We start from the raw sequence: 18,314 nt of genomic DNA on the forward strand, positions 1-18,314 counted from the left end.
TGGGGTGCCTGGGTGACTCAGTCAGTTGGGCACCTGACTCTTGATTTTGGCTCAGGCCATGGTCTAGGGGGCATGGGACCGAGCCCCACATCCGGCTTCACCCTCTGCATGGGGTCTGCTCGGGATTCACTCTCTCCTTTTCCCCCTGCCCATCCCTCACTGGTGTGTGTGCTCAAGCGCTCTCTCTCTCTCTCTCAATAGATAAATGAATCTTAAAAAAAAAACCCAGTGTGTTTACAGTGTGATGTTTGACATTGTGTTTGTGGCGTTCACTTACGTTAGCGCTCTAACGGTTTTTCTTGAGGCCTTTTGGCCGGTTAGCATGAGCACTATCAGCACGGGGAGGAGGACGTGACATCTGTGCGGCACCAGGCCAGGCCACATGGACGTCTCTGTGCATCACACCAGTTCCTCCTATCTTGGGCGGAAGGTGTGTGAGTGTGCACAGAGCTGGCTCCACCGAGCCCAGAAAGCCCCAGAGCCCAGCTCCCACTGCATTCGCCTTCCTGCCAGATTCTTCCTTTTCAGCAGTGGCTGTGCTGGGGATGGTGCCCTGTGTTCCAGGCTCAGAGCATCTGCTATTTGCCAGTGGTGGGGAAGGTGCAACACGTGCATTATGGTTACCGAGACAGGCCAACTTGGGTTGGAATCCTGGTTCTACTTCTTACCAACTGTGGTATCGTGTGCTGGTGACTTAATCTCCCCTCGCTGCTGTTTCCTCCTTTACCAACTGAGAACACCATCTATGTCTACAAGGTCATTAAATGAGAAGGAGTACATAAAGCATTAGCATTGTCCCTGGCACTCTGGACCCTAAGAACTGTTTTGGTTAGTTACTTTGACATGGTGGGAAGAACTGGGTTTGAAGCCAGAAAGACCTGGGTTTCGTCCTGATGCTATCACCTCTTCTTTGTAGTATTTGCCCTGTCTGAGCCTCAGTTTTCCCCATCTACAAGATGGTAATATGAATTTCTACTTCACTGGATTAATTGAACTAAAATATGTCACCACCCCTTGGCAGAAGGTAGTTGCTTCATAAATATCAGAGACGGTCATTATGTGAGACAGAGGGCCTTTGTTTTCACTAATGGGACATAGAGACTCAGTGACACACAGAGTAATCATTTCCTGTAGAGCACCCCAGATGTCAAATTTTTGAGTATTTATATTATTTTAGGGACGCCTGGGTGGCTCAGTTGGTTGGATGACAGCCTTCGGCTCAGGGCATGTTCCCGGAGTCCCAGGATCGAGTCCCGCATCGGGCTCCCAGCTCCACAGGGAGTCTGCTTCTCCCTCTGACCTTCTCCTCGCTCATGCTCTCTCACTGTCTCTCTCTCAAATAAATAAATAAAATCTTAAAATACATATATATTATTTTTAAAAAGAATATAAACATTTCAGAAAAGAGAAAAGGAGAAAACCCCCCAGAATTTTCCCAAGATCCCACCACCTGAACACAAGTTTTTTCATTGTGTGATGTACTTCTTTCCAAGACACTTTCGTGTGCACTTAATGAAATGGTTGTAATTGTCACCTATATGCATGCATGTCTGTGTTCTTTCTCCTTTGACGTGGAAATACTGTGTCACGAACGTTTTCCCATGTTGCTACATGCTATTCATACTTGTGATTTTTTAATGGTTGCGTGCCTCTCTTAAGTAAGATCTTTTAGCATAAACTTCTCCAGTATTTCATCTTTTCTCCTAAGGATTTCAGAAGTCAAATCACTGGGTCACCTTTTATGGCTTTGGATTCAAAGAACCAAATTGTTTTCCGAAAAGGTGGTATCAATTTGCAATGCAGTCATGTCTGATAGAGCTCATCCGGCTGCATAGTGATTGATATTGGGTATTATAAGTAGCTTCTTTTGTTTTTTGTTTTTGTTATTTTTTTAAAGATTTTATTTATTTATTTATTTGACACAGAGAGAGAGACTGAGATCACAAGCAGGCAGAAAGGCAGGCAGAGGCAGAGAAGCAGGCTCCCCACTGAGCAAAGAGCCCTATGCAGGGCTCGATCCCAGGACCCTGAGATCATGACCTGAGCCAAAGGCAGCGGCTCAACCCACTGAGCCACCCAGGCGCCCCTCTTTTGTTTTTTTTCTTTAAAGATTGTATTTATGTATTTGACAGAGATCACAAGCAGGCAGAACAGCAGGCAGAGAGCGGGTGGGGGGGGAAACAGGCTCTTCGCTAAGCAGAGAGCCCAATGCGGGGCTCTATCCCAGAACCCTGAGAGCATGACCTGAGCCGAAGTTAGAGGCTTTAACCCACTGAGCCACCCAGGCGCCCCAGTATTGGGTATTATAAACACAGTTTTCTTTTGGCTGATTTACGAACTGTTTTTTGTCTATTATTATTTTTTCCAGCAGTTGCCAAGCTGGAGAAAGTAAAAAGGGTTTAAGAAATCACAACAAACTTCATTAATGTAGAGTCATAGAGTCAAAAAGAGCTTAGGTAGTATATTAACTTCTTGTCTCTCTGATTTTACCCTATGCATTTAGACTGCAAAGATGGATGGATACTATATTTTTTTTTTAAGATTTTATTTATTTATTTGACAGAGAGAAATCACAAGTAGATGGAGAGGCAGGCAGAGAGAGAGAGAGAGGGAAGCAGGCTCCCTGCTGAGCAGAGAGCCCGATGCGGGACTCGATCCCAGGACCCTGAGATCATGACCTGAGCCGAAGGCAGCGGCTTAACCCACTGAGCCACCCAGGCGCCCGGATGGATACTATATTTTAATTTAACATAATTTTATTAAAGTTTATTTTTTCTATTATAAGAAAAAATGTGATAAAAAAAAGATTTATTTGAGAGAGAGCAAGAGCATGAGCAGGAGGGGCAGAGAAAGAGGGAATCTCAAGCAGATTCCACAGTGAGTGTGGACCCCAGTATGGGGCTCGATCCCACAACCCTAAGATCAAGACTTGAGCCGAAATCAAGAGCTGGATTTTAGCCAACTGAGGCATCCAGGAGCCCCGAGTAAAATGTGGTTATTAAAGACATTTTGGAAACTACAGAAAAAGTTGAAAGATCAATCATTTTTAGTCCTAAGGTTAACATTTTGGTACATTTCTTCATTTTCTTTCAGTATTTTTTCTCTAATATTTTCCCTTTTATGTAACTGAATATACTATATGTGTAATTTTTAACTTAACCTTTCTCACTTAACAGTATAATATAGGTATTTATCTATGTAACTATAAACATATAGGCATCCTTTTCATAGCTCACATATTTTATTTTGTCTTTATTTGTAATTATTTTTATTTTTTTAAAAGATTTTTAAAAATTTATTTGAGAGAAAGAGCATGAGCAGAGGAAGTGGCAGAGGGAGAGGGAGCCAGTCTCCAGCAGACTTTGTGCAGAGCATGGAGCCCCACGTGGGACTCGATCTCACCACCCAGGGATCAAGACCTGAGCCGAAACTTAGAGTCAGAAGCTTAACCGACTATATCACCCAGGTGCCTTTAGTCTTTTTTTTTTTTTAAAGATTTAATTTATTTATTTGACAGACAGATCACAAGTAGGCAGAGAGGCAGGCAGAGAAGGAGAGAGGAGGAAGCAGGCTTGCAGCTGAGCAGAGAGCCTGATGCGGGGCTTGATTCCAGGACCCCGAGACCATGACCCGAGCCTAAGGCCAAGGCTTTAACCCACTGAGCCACCTAGGTGCCCCACCTTTAGTCTTTTTTTTAAAAAAAAGGAAATACAGGGGCACCTGGGTGGCTCAGTAGGTTAAGCCTCTGCCTTCAGCTCAAGTCATGATCCCGGGGTCCTGGGATTAAGCTCTCCGATCAGCGGAGAGCCTGCTTCCCTTCCTCTCTCTCTGCCTGCCTCTCTGCCTACTGGTGATCTCTGTCTGTCAAATAAATAAAATCTTTAAAAAAAAAAAAAAAGGGAAATACAGGGCATCTGGGTGGCTCAGTTGTTAAGCATCTGCCTTCCGCTCAGGTCATGATCCCAGGGTTCTGGGATCAAGCACCGCATCAGGCTCCCTGCTTGGCAGGAAGTCTGCTTCTCCCTCTTCCTCTCCCACTCCCCCTGCTCGTGTTCCCTCTCTCACTGTGCCCCTCTCTGTCAAATAAGTAAATAAAAATATTTTTTAAAAATTACAAAGGAAACACATACTCATAATTAAAAAAAATTCACACAGTGCCAGGTGTACCTTGAAAAGTCTCTTTGCCAACCCTGACCTCAGTCACCCACCCCAGAGGAATGATTGTCATTGCTTGTTTGCACATCCTTAGAAAGTCTATGCATAGTCAAACACAAATGAGCTTTTTTCCCCACGCACGTGGTAGAATACCAGACATACTGTTTTGTACCTTGCTTTCTTGATTTTTTTTCACTGAATATATCTTGGCAATCATCCCCCAAATGCACATATGGTTTTGAGATGGTCTTTCTGTTTAACAGTCACTAGTATATATTGCACTGTAATGTATTATCCAGTCTCCCATGGGGGATTAGTCCTTCCTTTTGTTCTCACAGACAGTGTTTCAAGCAACAGACTTGCTCTTGGTACACATGGGTCAGTAATAGCTGTAGGATAAATTCCTGGCAGTGAAACTTTGCCATGTCAGCAGATTTGTTTTAAAAATGTATATTTTAGGGGCTCCTGGCTGGCTCTGTCAGTAGAGCACATGACTCTTGATCTTGGTGGTGTGAGTTTGAGCCTCATGTAGACTTTACTGAAAAATAAAATCTTTAACAAAATAAAATGTACACTTTAAAGTTTGATAGATACCATCAGGTAACCTTTCATAGGAGTTGTGCCAACTTAAAAACTCTGCCCAAGAACATATAAAAGTATGTGTTTCCCCATACCAGCGCCTCCACAGCGTTAACAATGCCTTTGATCTTTGACAAACTGGAAATCAAAAACGGTATTCCAATTTTACTTTAATATACATTTTTTTTTCTTATAAGAAAGGCTGAATCACCTTTCAAAGCTGGTTATCTTTTGGTTCCTGAAATTGCCAAAAAACTTCCCGTGGACAGAATTCACTGTCATGCATCTAACCGTTCCTCGTGTTTCCCTAAATTTTCACTGTTATAAATGATACCATAGTGAACAGCTTTTCTTGCATGAAGCTTCTTTAGCATTCTGTATTGTTTTCTTAGAATGAATTCCTGGAAATGAAATTTGTGGGTCAAAAGTTTCTGGCATTTAAAGACATTGCTCCTGGAAAGGCTTGTGCTCGATGGAACCCCCCGCCCCCAACAATGGACACACGGGCCAACTCACTTTCCCATCGCCAGCACCGACTTCCCATATTTCAAGGATCTCTCAGGACGCAGCTTCTGAAGACACATTGTGTGCTCTAATCCAGCATTAGCCTAACGTTAAAGCCAGGAGACTTTTTCCCCCTTTGTATCATGAACCAAATCCTTCCTTGTCAACCCGGGGCCCAGCTTTGTTCTGGAAGAACTCAGTTCTGCAGCAGAGAAGTCAGGGTCTGTTTTCCTTTCTTTGTAAAACTCCACGGCCAGGCTGGTATGAATCATTGTGGAAGAAAAACATTGCCATTGTTCCAAGAAATGCTCAAATGCTTCTGTACTGGCTTACCAATTGGAATGGATTGCCTATGGCCCAGGAGGCGTGGGGTGGTGGGGGGCAGCATGGGATGCCGGGCTCTGGCCAGGGAGGTGCTGTTAGATTCCCCCTCTTGCTGGGTGCGGCAAAGCCAGTGAGGGTGACCCTGGGCCAGGTGTCCTGTGTGCTAGGCGGTAGCAGAGCCAGTGTCTCTTGGAAGAATAGAGAGACATTTCCTTTTATCTGATCAACATCTTTTCCCTCTTTTGGTAACAGGGGCTTCTCCTACTCTTGCAAACTACCATATTGTGACCTAGCCCTGGCCTGTTAGACTCCCCCTTCCTCTTGTCTGGACCCAGAAAGGACCAGTCATTGTCCCTCTGGGATTTTTTTTTTTTTTAAAGATTTTATTTATTTATTTGAGGGAGAGAGAGAGCAAGCGAGCCTGAGCTGGGCAGGGCTGAGGGGCAGAGGGAGAAGGAGAAGCAGACTCCCCATGTGCGGCTTCATCCCAAGACCCTGGGATCATGACACAAGCCGAAGGCAGATACTTAACCGACTGACCTACCCAGGGTGCCTCCCCTCCCGCAAACTGGAACTTTGATACGTATGAATGCCAGGAAAAAGAAACTTTGTTTTCCCATGAAGTTTGGCAATTTGGGATGCTTGAGGCTTAAGGCTGCTGGTAGTCCTTTTCTGCGCCATGTAGGAAATGCCATCTGCAGCACAAACCCGGGAGTACAGAGCTAAGGAAAGACATGCAGAGGTGAGGGAGGAGGGGCAGAAAAGAGCCCATCCTGATATCAGCCATTTGAATGCCTGTCTGAGCTGGATTTCTTTCTGCAGGTACCCGGGTGGGTGCGGGGAACTATAATTCACCTGGAGAGGCCAGAGAACTTGCATCTGAGAGGTGAGCAGAGAGTTCTAGAAGGGGGAGCCGAGATCTGGTACTGGAGGAAGATATCAGTTGCCAGATTCAAACATCTTAGCTGCGTGAGATGATAGTCGGTATGGGGCAAGGGAAGAATTGGTGGCCGGGAGTCTGAGAAGCAAGTCAGGAAGTACAAAGCCAGAGAGATGAAAGAATCAGTTGCATTCATCTGGGCCCAAGATGGCCTTCAGTCATGTTTGCAGTGGGAATGACAAGGAAGGAAGCCAAGATTGTGAGGAAAATTGCAAGGAAAGAATCAGCAGGACTTGGTGACTGACTGGCAGCCTGTATTAGTCTGCTCGGGCTGCTGTAACAAAATACCACAGACTGGGCTGCTTAAACAACAGATATCCAATGGCACACGTCCACGATCGAGGTGGCAGCCATGCTGGCTCCTGGTGAGGCCTCTCTCCTCACCTTGAAGATGGCTCCATCTTGCTCTGTGCACACTTGACTTTTTCTCTGGGCATGCTTGGCGAGAGGGAAAGAGACCTCTGGTGCCTCTTCCTCTCTCATAAGGATGTGGGTCCTATCTGATCAGGGCCCCCACCCTTGTTAACTTGACCTCCATAAAGGTCCCATCTCCAAATATGGTTACCCTGGGGGTTAGGGCTTCAACATATGAATTTTGAGGGGGCCACAGCTCAGTTCAAGACAATAACCAAGTAGAAATAAGTTTTTGGAGCAGGATGACTGATTTTAAAAATTTTGTTCTTGGGGCACCTGGGTGGCTCAGTTGGTTAAGCGGCTGACGGTTGATTTCAGCTCAGTTCATGAGCTCAGGGTCCTGGGATGGAGCCCTGTATCAGGCTCTGTGCTCAGTCGGGAGTCTGCTTGAGGATTCTCTCTCTCCCCTGCCCTCTCCCCTTCCCGCGCAGTCTGTCTCTAAAATTAATAAATAAATATTTTTAAAAATTCTGTTCTTTTTACTTATCGTAATATGATAACCATTTTCCCATATTGCCGTGTAGAGTTCATGACCATCATTTTTGAAGGCTGCATTGCATTCCTGGGAGTACCCTATTGTTATTCCTCATCTTTATCTTAACTAGTTTCCCTCAGCTAGCCAACTAAAGTCAAGCCCTGTTGTCTGTCCTTCCTTTATCAAGCTCTTAGTCTGCATTGCTTTCTTCCTGATGGCCAACGTCCTGCCTTAAGGTTAGGTTATTGCGTAGCAGGGGCTCACTCACAGGCCCAGGGGTCATTCTGCCCTTAATTGTGCCCAACCCCACTCACCCAACACAGAACACAAATAAATCTTAATGCTATGTTTTTCATGGCCCTCTTCTACCCTAACATTAACTAGATGATAAAGTCCAAACTCTCTTGTTAGTCAATTGAAGTCTGGCACCATCTAACATTAACCTAACTTAGTTACCGCTCACCCACTCTGTTTCCGTATGAACCTTTTCCGGAGTCCCATAGACCCCTGACTCTCGATCCAACATAACCCGTTGTTCCCAGTTTATGCACTTAACTTCATCTAGATGTCCTTATTGTTGATCTAGCTCTATACAGGTTGGTTTATCAAAACATATTTACCGAGCGCCTGGGTGGCTCAGTGGGTTAAGCTGCTGCCTTTGGCTCAGGTCATGATCTCAGGATCCTGGGATCCAGTCCCGCATTGGGCTCTCTGCTCAGCAGAGAGCCTGCTTCCCTCTCTCTCTCTCTGCCTGCCTCTCCATCTACTTGTGATTTCTCTCTGTCAAATAAATAAAATCTTTAAAAAAAAATATTTACCTGCATATTTGACTTTCCCACTAGACCATGACGTCCCTGCAGGTAAGGACTGTGACTGACTCATTTCTATAATTTCGGTACCAGCACACAGCCCGGACTCCAATCCTGGCTCTGTTGTGTACAAGCTGTATGACACTGGACAAATCACTTAAAATCAAGCATCGGGGGGCAACTGGGTGGCTCAGTGGGTTAAAGTCTCTGCCTTCAGCTCAGGTCATGGTCTTAGGGTGTTGGGATCAAGCCCTGCATCAGGCTCTCTGCTCAGTGGGGAACCTGTTTCCCTCTTACTCTCTGTCTGCGTCTCTGCCTGCTTGTGATCTCTGTCTGTCTAATAAATAAATAAACTCTGTTAAAAAAAATACAGTAAAAAAAAATCAAGCATCGGTTTCCTCCTCCGTAAAACTGGGAACATAATGGCACCTATTTCCTATGGCTACTGTGTATAATGTGCATTGTGTAGGGTTGTATATAAAAGTTACCTCATAGGGGCCCATCAGGACAGCAGCGCTTTAATAAATCTACTGGTTTTCATGCTGATGCTGATTAGCACTCTGGAAATGTTTGTTGAATGAATTTCAGACTTTGCTCCTGCACAGACAGAAAGAAGCAATCTCCCCTCTCTCTCTCCTGATGCCTGGCCTCCTCTCTAGAAGCTCCTGGCAAACATGCCCGTCACCCAGCCCTGATTCAACAAAGCAAGAAGCCTCACATGCCAAGGAGCCTCTCCTGGCAGCTTGAGTTGGTTTGCCTTCAAGGCCCCCCAGCTTCTTCTTGGGAACCAGCTTCGTGGGGTTTGACCTTCCCAAGGAGGGCACCCTGACTCCCCTGGGCTGGTGCCCTCCATGAGGGTCTGCAGGTGCCAGTGATGGGTTCCCTGCCCACAGCCAGGACCCCTGCAGCGCCTCTGGTCAGGCCTGCCCCTAATGTCCCAGGGGCCCGCAGACAGTAATGCGTCCAAATATTTAGAAGTTATGAGTCAAATGAACAAAGTGTTCCATGTGTTCCATCCTCCTACCTTGACAATTGTGCCCTCATAATGACAGGTTAAAATATGTGTAAAAATATGTGTACAGTGATGTCATTTCTATTCCTGAGAGGGGTAGGTAACAGTAGGTAACTGTGACCAAATTTAACCCTAATGGTTTCTGTCTGGTTGCTCGGCAGATGGACCAGCAGTGTTTGAATGAATATAATAGAAACATTGAAAATTAGAATTGTGTTTATGTACATTTTCAAAGAGTTAATTTTGAACATTTTAGAGGAAAAATATATAAAAATTAAAAGATATCCGGGGGAGCCTGGGTGGCACAATCAGTTAAGCCTCCAATTCTTGGTTTTCGGCTCAGGTCGTGATCTCGGGGTCCTGGGACCAAGCCCCACATTGGGCTCTGCACTCAGCAGGGAGTCTGCTTGAGGACTCGCTCCCTTTCTCTCTCTCTCTCTCCCTCTGTGCCTCCCCACCCTGTGCGTGCTCTCTAAAATAAATAAATCTTAATAAAAAAGGATAGCCGTGAAACTCCCCATTTTTTAGATTTTCTTTAATGTGTTTTAAAAGGGTTTATAGTTATCTCCATAAAGCTCTTACATAGTTTTTGTTAGGTTTACTCATTTCAGTTTTTATTTTTGGCATGATTATCTTTTCAAAAATTACTTTTTAAATTTGTTGCTGATTGTAGAAATTCACTGACTTTTATATATTGATTTTTTTTTTATTCAGCAACCTTGCTGAACTCTTACTAAAGCTAGTAATTTCTCTATAGATTTTTGTGTTTTCCACATAGCAGATAATATATACGAATAATGAAAGTTTTATTTCTTTTTTGCAGTCTTATGCCTTTATTTCTCTTCTCTTCCTCCAACAGTGCTGAATGAAAATATAAGCTGTTACTCTTTTTTTGGTATCAAAGGGAGGCATTCAATGTTTCACTCTTACATGGGATTTTTGCTGTCAGTTTTCTGTAGATTCATGGTAAGAGGCTAAGGAAATTCTGCTTCTAGCTTTGTAAGGATTTATTTTTACATTTATTTTGTCATAAATGGATATTTAAATTTATCAAAATGTTTTACTTTATTGAGATGATCATGTGATTTTTGTCCTTTAACTGTGTGAAATATAGGAATTGGTTTTCTAACAGAAAAACAATTTTATATTCCTGCAACAAGCGCAACTTGGTCACAATCGTTTCATGCATTGCTGGAATTACCTCACTACTTTTTATTTTTATTATTTATTTACTTTTTCTTCAAGTTTTTATTTAGATTGCAGTTAACATACAGTGTAATAATAGTTTCAGGTGTAGGATTTAGTGACTCATCACTTACATACAACACCCAGTGCTCATCACAGGTGCCCTCCTTAATCCCCATCATCCAGCTAGCCCATCCCCCCCACCCACCTCCCCTACAGCAACCCTCAGTCCTTTTTCTGTAGTTAAGAGTCTGCTTTATGATTGTCCACTCTTTCCCCCTGTCCCCATGTTCATCTATTTTGTTTCTTGAATTCCATGTATGAGTGAAATCATATGGTATTTGTCTTTTTCTGATTGACTTATTTCACTCCATCCATGTCCTTACGAATGACAAGATTTCATTCTTTTTTTTTTTTGGCTGAGTAATATTCTGTTGGGTATATACACCACATCTTTCTCTATTCTTCAATCAATGGATACATTTGGGCTCTTTCCATAATTTGGCTATTGTTGATAATGTTGCTATAAACATCAGGGTGCTTGTATCACTTTGAATCAGTATTTTTGTATCCTTTGGGTAAATACCTAGTAGTGCAATTGCTGGGTCATAGGGTAATTCTGTTTTTAACTTTTTGGGGAACCTCCATACTATTTTGCACAGTGGTTGCACCAGCTTGCATTCCCATCAACAGTGCAAAAAGGATTCCCCTTTCTCTGCATCTTCACCAATATCTGTTGTTTCCTATGTTGTTAATTTTAGCCATTCTGACAGCTGTGAGGTGCTATCTCACTGTGGTTTTGATTTGTATTTCCCTGAGGATGAGTGATGTTAAGCATCTTTTCGTGTTGTCTGTTGGCCATCTGTCTTCTTTGGAAAAATGTGTGTTCATGTCTTCTGTCCATTTTTTAACTGTATTATTTGTTTTTTGGGTGTTGAGGTTTTTTTTTTTTTTAAGATTTTATTTATTCATTTAGAAAGAGTATATGAACAGGGAGAGGGGCAGAGAGAGAAGGAGAGAGAATTTCAAGCAGACTCTGTACTCAGCATGAAGCCTGATGTGGAGCTCGATCTCACGACCTGAGCCAAAATCAAGAGTTAGGGGCTTAACTGACTGAGCTGTTGTTTTATAAGTTCTTTGTGTATTTTGGGTACTAACCCTTTATTAGATATGTCATTTGCAAAGGTCTTTTCCTGTTCGAAAGTTGCCTTTTAGTTTTGTTGATTGTTTCCTTTGATGTGCAGAGGCTTTTTATCTTGATATAATCCCAGTAGTTTACTTTTGCTTTTGTTTCTCTTACCTCTGGAGATGTATCTAGTAAGAAGGTGCTATGGCCAAGGTCACAGAGGTTGCTACCTGTGTTCTTCTCTAGAATTTTGGTGAATTCCTCTCTCACCTTTAGGTCTTTCATCCATTTTGAATTTATTTTTGTGTATGATGTAAGAAGTAGTTCAGTTTCATTCTTCTGCATATAGCTGTCCAGTTTTCCCAACATCATTTATTGAAGAGACTGTCTTTTTTCCATTGGATATTCTTTCCTGCTTTGTTGAAGATTAGTTGACCATATAGTTGTGGGTCCTGCTAATTTCTGAAAAAACATTTTGCATCTATGTTCATCAGTGATATTGTCTCTTGATTTTCCTTTTGTGCTCTGTCCTTGTCAGTTTGGGTATTAATTTTATGCTAGTCTCATGACATGAATTGGGGAGTATTTCTTCCTTTACTATAATTTGAAAGGATTTGTGTGATATTGGAGTTGTTTGTTCCTTGAATGATTGGTAGAAATTACTGGTAAACTGGTCTTTTCCTTGTGGCAAAATTTTTAACTGCTGATTCCATTTCTTTAATGGTTACAGGACTACTAGATTTTTAATTTCTTCCTGAGCCAGCTTGTTTTTCTAGTAATTTATCCATGTTTTATAAGTTTCCAAATTTATTAACAGAAAATGATTTATAATATTCTCTATTTTTTCAATCTATATTGTGCCTTCTGCTATTTTTTTCTTGTTCAATATTGCCAAAGGTTTGTCAGTATTATTAATGTGTTAAAAGAATCAAATATTGGTTTTGTGAATGTGCATTTATTTTTTACTTCATTATTCTGTGCTTTTATTTTTATTGTTTTCTTCTTTACAACTTTCTTTGGGTTTGTTCTACTATTAGTATTTCTAGTGTGTTTTTTTCCTTAATGTGTAACAAAAGCATGTAAAAATATGCATTTCCCACTAACACGTAATGATTTAGGTAAACTTTATATGTTTTAACATATAGTACCATTGTTATTTAAAAATATAATAAATATTTAAAAATTTCCACTGATTTATTATTTAACCTATGACTTAAAAGGTAATTTACTTCCGAACACATTTTTTTCTAGTTTTCTATTTGTAGCTGACTTCAAATTAAATTGTACTGTGACCAGAAAATTGGTCTATAGGATACGTGGGTGGCTCAGTTGCTTAAGTGTCTGCCTTCAACTCAGGTCAGGATCTCGGGGTCCTGGGATTGAGCCCTGCATCTGGCTCCTTTCTCAGGGGGAGTCTGCTTCTCTCTCTCCCACTCTCTCTGCTTGCATTCCCTCTTTCACTGTGTCTCTCTCTGCCGAACAAATAAATAAAATCTTTAAAAAACCCCATAAACATCTTATATGAAAGAAGAATTCCAAACTGTTTTCTAAGGAAGTTATACTATTTTATGTTCTTACTCCCACTATGTGTGAGTCTCAGTTTCTCTACATCATTGTCAACACTTGGGACACTTTAATTTAGCCATTCGAGGGGTGTATGGTGCTATCTAATTGTGGTTGTCAATTGAACTTCCCTAATGACCGATGATATTTATTATCTTTTCGTCATTGGCTATCCATATATTTTCTCTGGATAGGTGTCTCTTCAAATCTTCTAACTGAATTGTTATAAGTTATTCTTTATATTGGGTTATAAGTATTCTTTATATATTCTGTATATAAATTCTAGATAATCTGCATATAATATATTCTTATATGTACAGTATATGTTCTAGAAACAAGAACTTTGTCAAACTTTGTCGAATGTATATATATTTTAAATTAAAAAACACATTTTATTTTATTTTAAAGTTTTGTTTATTTGACAGACAGAGATCACAAGTAGGCAGAGAGGCAGACAGAGAGAGAGGAGGAAGCAGGCTTCCTGATGAGGAGAGAGCCAGATGTGGGGCTTGATCCCAGGACCCTGGGACCGTGACCTGAGCTGAAGGCAGAGGCTCTAACCCACTGAGCCACCGGGTGCCCCAAAAAACACATTTTTTTAAAAAGATTTTATTTATTTATTTGTCAGAGAGAGTGAGAGCGAGAGCGAGCGTAGACAGAGTGGCAGGCAGAGTCAGAGGTAGAAGCAGGCTCCCTACGGAGCAAGGAGCCCGATGTGGGACTCAATCCCAGGACACTGGGATCATGACCTGAGCCGAAGGCAGCTGCTTAACCAATTGAGCCACCCAGGTGTCCCCCCAAAAAACACATTTTAAAAAAGATTTTATTTTTAAGTAATCTGTACACCCAATGTGGGGCCCGAACCTGTAACCCTGAGATCAAGAGTCACACACTTCACTGACTGAGCCAGCCAGGAGCCCCTCAAATATATATTTTTGCAAATATTTTCTGCTAGTCTTGCTGCCACTGTGACAATGTGGCTAGTTCTCATCCATGACGTGTGAGTGGGAGTGATGTGTACTGCTCATGGGTCAGTTTTTAAGAAGCAGTAGAACTTTTTGCTTTTCTCTTATCTTTCCATTGGCTGTAGAGAGACCCTAGGGGACTGCAGAGCCACAAGATGGAAGAAGCTTGGGTCCCTGGGTCACCACATGGAGAAGAATCCGCCTGTCCACTAGAACACTGCAATGAGCTGTAGTGAGAAATAACTTTCTATCCTTTATTTTATTTTATTTTTTATTTTTTTAAAGATTATTTATTTATTCATTTGACAGACAGAGATCACAAGTAGGCAGAGAAGCAGGCAGACAGAGAGGAGGAAGCAGGGTCCCTGCTGAGCAGAAAGCCCGATGCGGGGCTCCATCCCAGGACCCTGGGATCATGACCTGAGCTGAAGGCAGAGGCTTTAACCCACTGAGCCACCCAGGCACCCCCGAAATAACTTTCTATCCTGTTTAGCCACCGACATTCTGAAGTTCATATGTAACAGTAACTAGTGTTCTCCTAATTCATAGAATACACCAGCCGTCTTTGGTATGGTTGGAGACTAAACATGAATTTGTAATCAGAATGACATAGGAGACTTCTCTTCAACAAATTTTTGTGTGAAGAGGCCATCTGAAGCTATTTCTAGAATCTGTTCTTTGCACTGGGTCAGTTTATTTGTTAAGGAATGACAGATAATCTGGCTTGGGAAAATACTTATGTAAACCTTGTTATTCAGTCTTTCAAGTGTTTCTTCATAACAGTGAGATAGTTTGCTGAGTTTATTATTATTATTTTTTATTAACATAGAATGTATTATTTGCTTCAGGAGTACAGGTCTGTGGTTCCTCAGTCTTAGACAATTCGCAGCACTCACCACAGCACACACCCTCCCTGTCCATCCCCCCAGCCACCCCATCCCTCCCAGCCTCTCCCCTCCAGCAACCCTCAGTTTGTTTCCTGAGATTAAGAGTCTCTTATGGCTTGTCTCCCTCTCTGGTTTCATCTTTTTTCATTTTCCCCTCCCTTCCCCTATGATCCTCTGTCTTGTTTCTCAAATTCCTCATATCAGTGAGATCATAAGATAATTGTCTTTCTCTGATTGACTTATTTTCGTTCAGTGTGCTGAGTTATTTGCAAGAGTGCCCAACCGGGTCTGCCAGTGGAAAGGTTTTCTGTATTTGCTCATTGGTCGGATCAGTGGAGTTGCTTCTGGGGGATTGGGGTGGGGACATGGGGCTGGGTCTGATATGGCTTCCATTTAGTGAGCCAGCCTCTTTACATGGATTTTTTTCTCAGTCCTCAAAACACCATCACGAGGGTAGGGAATATCATTCCCATTTTAAAGCTAAGGAAATTGAAGCTCAGAGGAAGGAAGTCACTTGTTTAAGGTTGCAGGAAGGCTCAGCTCTGGTGTGTCCAGCCCCAGACTTGCACTTGCTGTCCTGGTCGGAGTCCAGCTGAATAGGACACCATAGTTCCACTTCATTTCCCCCAGAATACTTGGTCCTGGGTTCCCTGCAGTGGGTCTCAAGCATCAGCCAGATTATTCTCATGTCCATTGCCTGGGGCTGTCTTTTTTTTTTTTTCCCTTCTGGACCAGTTCCTTTTTTTTTTTTTTTTCTTCTGGACTTTGGCCTGAAACAGAGCTGTAAGTGATAGAACTCAGCATGGGGAGACTCTGGTTACGTGCACCTGTGTATGCCAATGACCTGGTCCTGGGGTAAAGGAGACATTGACAGCCATGAATCTTCTTTCTTCCTATTCTTCTTCCCCTCTACCAACCATCCCGTGGCCCTTCCTTTCCCATACACCAGGAGTATATGCATGCTTCTCACCCTGGAGGAAGCAAGGCTGGGTGTCCCAGGAGAAATCACAGCGTCCACCTTGAGTCTGTGTATTGCCAAGGAGGTTTCTGCAAGTCATTTTTGTGACCTGTCTTCAGAGCGAATGGTGTCCAAATACTATGGTTACAATTAAGTTTTTATAAAATGTTTAAAAAAAAAGAAGGGCGTCTGGGTGGCTCAGTGGCTTACGCCTCTGCCTTTGGCTCAGGTCATGGTCTCGGGGTCCTGGGATCCAGCCCTGTATCGGGCTCTCTGCCCAGTGGGGAGCCTGCCTCCCCCTCTCTCTCTTTGCCTGCCTCTCTGTCTACGTGTGATCTCTCTGTCAAATAAATAAATAAATAAATAAATCTTTATAAAAAAAAAAGGAAATATAAGGTTTTTAAATTTTCTTTAAAAAAAAGATTTTTTTTTTTTTAATTTGAGAGAGAGAGGGAGAGAGAGAGATTGAGCACAAAGGGGGAGCATCTGGCAGAGGGAGAGGGAGAAGCAGACTCCCTTCTGAAAAGTGAGCTCACTGTGGGACTCGATCCCAGATCTTGGGATCATGACCTGAGCTGAAGGCTTAACAGACCGAGCCACCTCGCCGCCCCAAGATTTTTTTTATTTTCAAAATTTATATTATGGTTTTATTTTTATAATTAAAAGTGATTTTTAAAAAATGCAATGAATTGCCCAAGCTATATGTTTCTTCTTTATTTGAGAAATAACCTCTCAGGAGCTCAGCTTTGCTTCCTGCAAAGAAGCAGTACTGTTGTACCCAGGAGGCTTTTAACCATTATTTAAATTTTTGTATTGTGTGAAACACACAAAATATGAAATTTACCATTTTAACATTTTTAAGGGTACATTCCAGTGGCACTAAGTGTGTTCACATTGTTGTGCCATTATCCTGGCCATCCACCTCCAGAACTTCATCGTCCCAAACGGAAGCTCTGTACCCATTAAACATTCAGTCCCATTTCCTTCCTCCCCCGGCCCTTGGTGACCTCTGTTCCGTGTTCTGTCTCTATGGATTTGACTCCTCGAGGTACTTCACGTAAGTGGAGTCATGCCCTATGTGTCCTTTTGTGTCTGTTTTTTTCACTCACTCCAGTGTCCCCCAGGTGCTCCCATGGTGTAGTGTATTGGAATCTCCTTCCTTTTTTTCGTGCTGAGTAGTGTTCCTTCTAGGTACGGACCACACTTTGTTTATCCATTCATCTGTCAGGGGGCATGGGGGCTGCGTCCACTTTTGGTGGCCGCGCACAGTGCTGTTCTGAGCACAGATGTGCGGATAACCGAGTCTCTGCTTTCACTTCTCCTGGGTGTACACCGAGAAGTGGACCTGCTGTCAAGGAGGTTTCAGAGCTCATTTTTGGGACTTTCCTAGGACGTGATTTGGAATTTCCTCAGCTGTAACCAATTTTTGTCCCTTGAATGTGGATTTTCGGAAACTTCAGCAGTTCTGGGGAGGCATCAGGATGGATTGGTTTCTTGCTCTGTGTAGGCATGGCGCTGGAGGGCTTACTTACCTATTCATCTAATAAAGCGATGCTGAGAAGTAAGGATGCATGTCTTCCTTCTGGATCAGGGAGCAGGAGCAGAGAGGGGCCAGGGCCTTCCAGGTGTATAGAGTAGTAGTCTGAGTCAGGGGTCAAGTCCAGATCTGTCTGAACTCAGAGGCTGGGCTTGGTCTGTTACCATGTTCTCTGACTTTGAAGCTATTGTTGGGTTACCAAATAGGAGAATACCATTTTGGATCAAAAGGCATCATTATGGAATTGATTTTAAAATATGTATTATTAATGTTTTCCAATCAAAATCACAATAAATTATCACTAAGTGTTGGAATGTAGAGAAAAACAGAAAGAAAAAGTGTGCTTCTAGTTCTACCACCAATTGTCATTCATGTCTCCCTATAAAATGTTTAATTGCATTTCCCCTACAGTTCAGCTGGGCATGGGGTTCACTGGATTACCTCAGGACAATATAAGAGACAATATAAGAAGAGACAAACAGTCTGTAACCTTAAGGAGGCTATATCTTTTCATTTAGAAAGGTTTACATCCGGGGCACCTGGTTGGCTCAGTCATGTGGGGGACTCTTGATTTCTGGGTTGACAGTTTGAGCCCCATGTTGGGTATAAAAAGTACTTAAAATCTTTAGGAATACCTGTGTGTGTGGCTCAGTCAGTTAAGTATCTGACTCTTGATTTCAGCTCAGGTCATGATTTCGGGGTTGTGAGATGGAGCCCAGTGTCCAGCTGTGCCCTGGGCATGGAGCCTGCTTGGGATTCTCTCTCCCTCTAAAAAAATAAATAAAGGGGCTCAGTGGGTTAAAGCCTCTGCCTTTGTCTCAGGTCATGATCCTGAGGGTCCTGGGATCCAGCCCTGAGTCAGGCTGTCTGCTCAGCAGGGA

This window comes from Mustela putorius, unplaced genomic scaffold, assembly GCF_011764305.1.
Source record: "Mustela putorius furo isolate JIRA1106 unplaced genomic scaffold, ASM1176430v1.1 tig00003962_pilon_pilon_pilon, whole genome shotgun sequence".
NCBI lineage: Eukaryota > Metazoa > Chordata > Mammalia > Carnivora > Mustelidae > Mustela > Mustela putorius.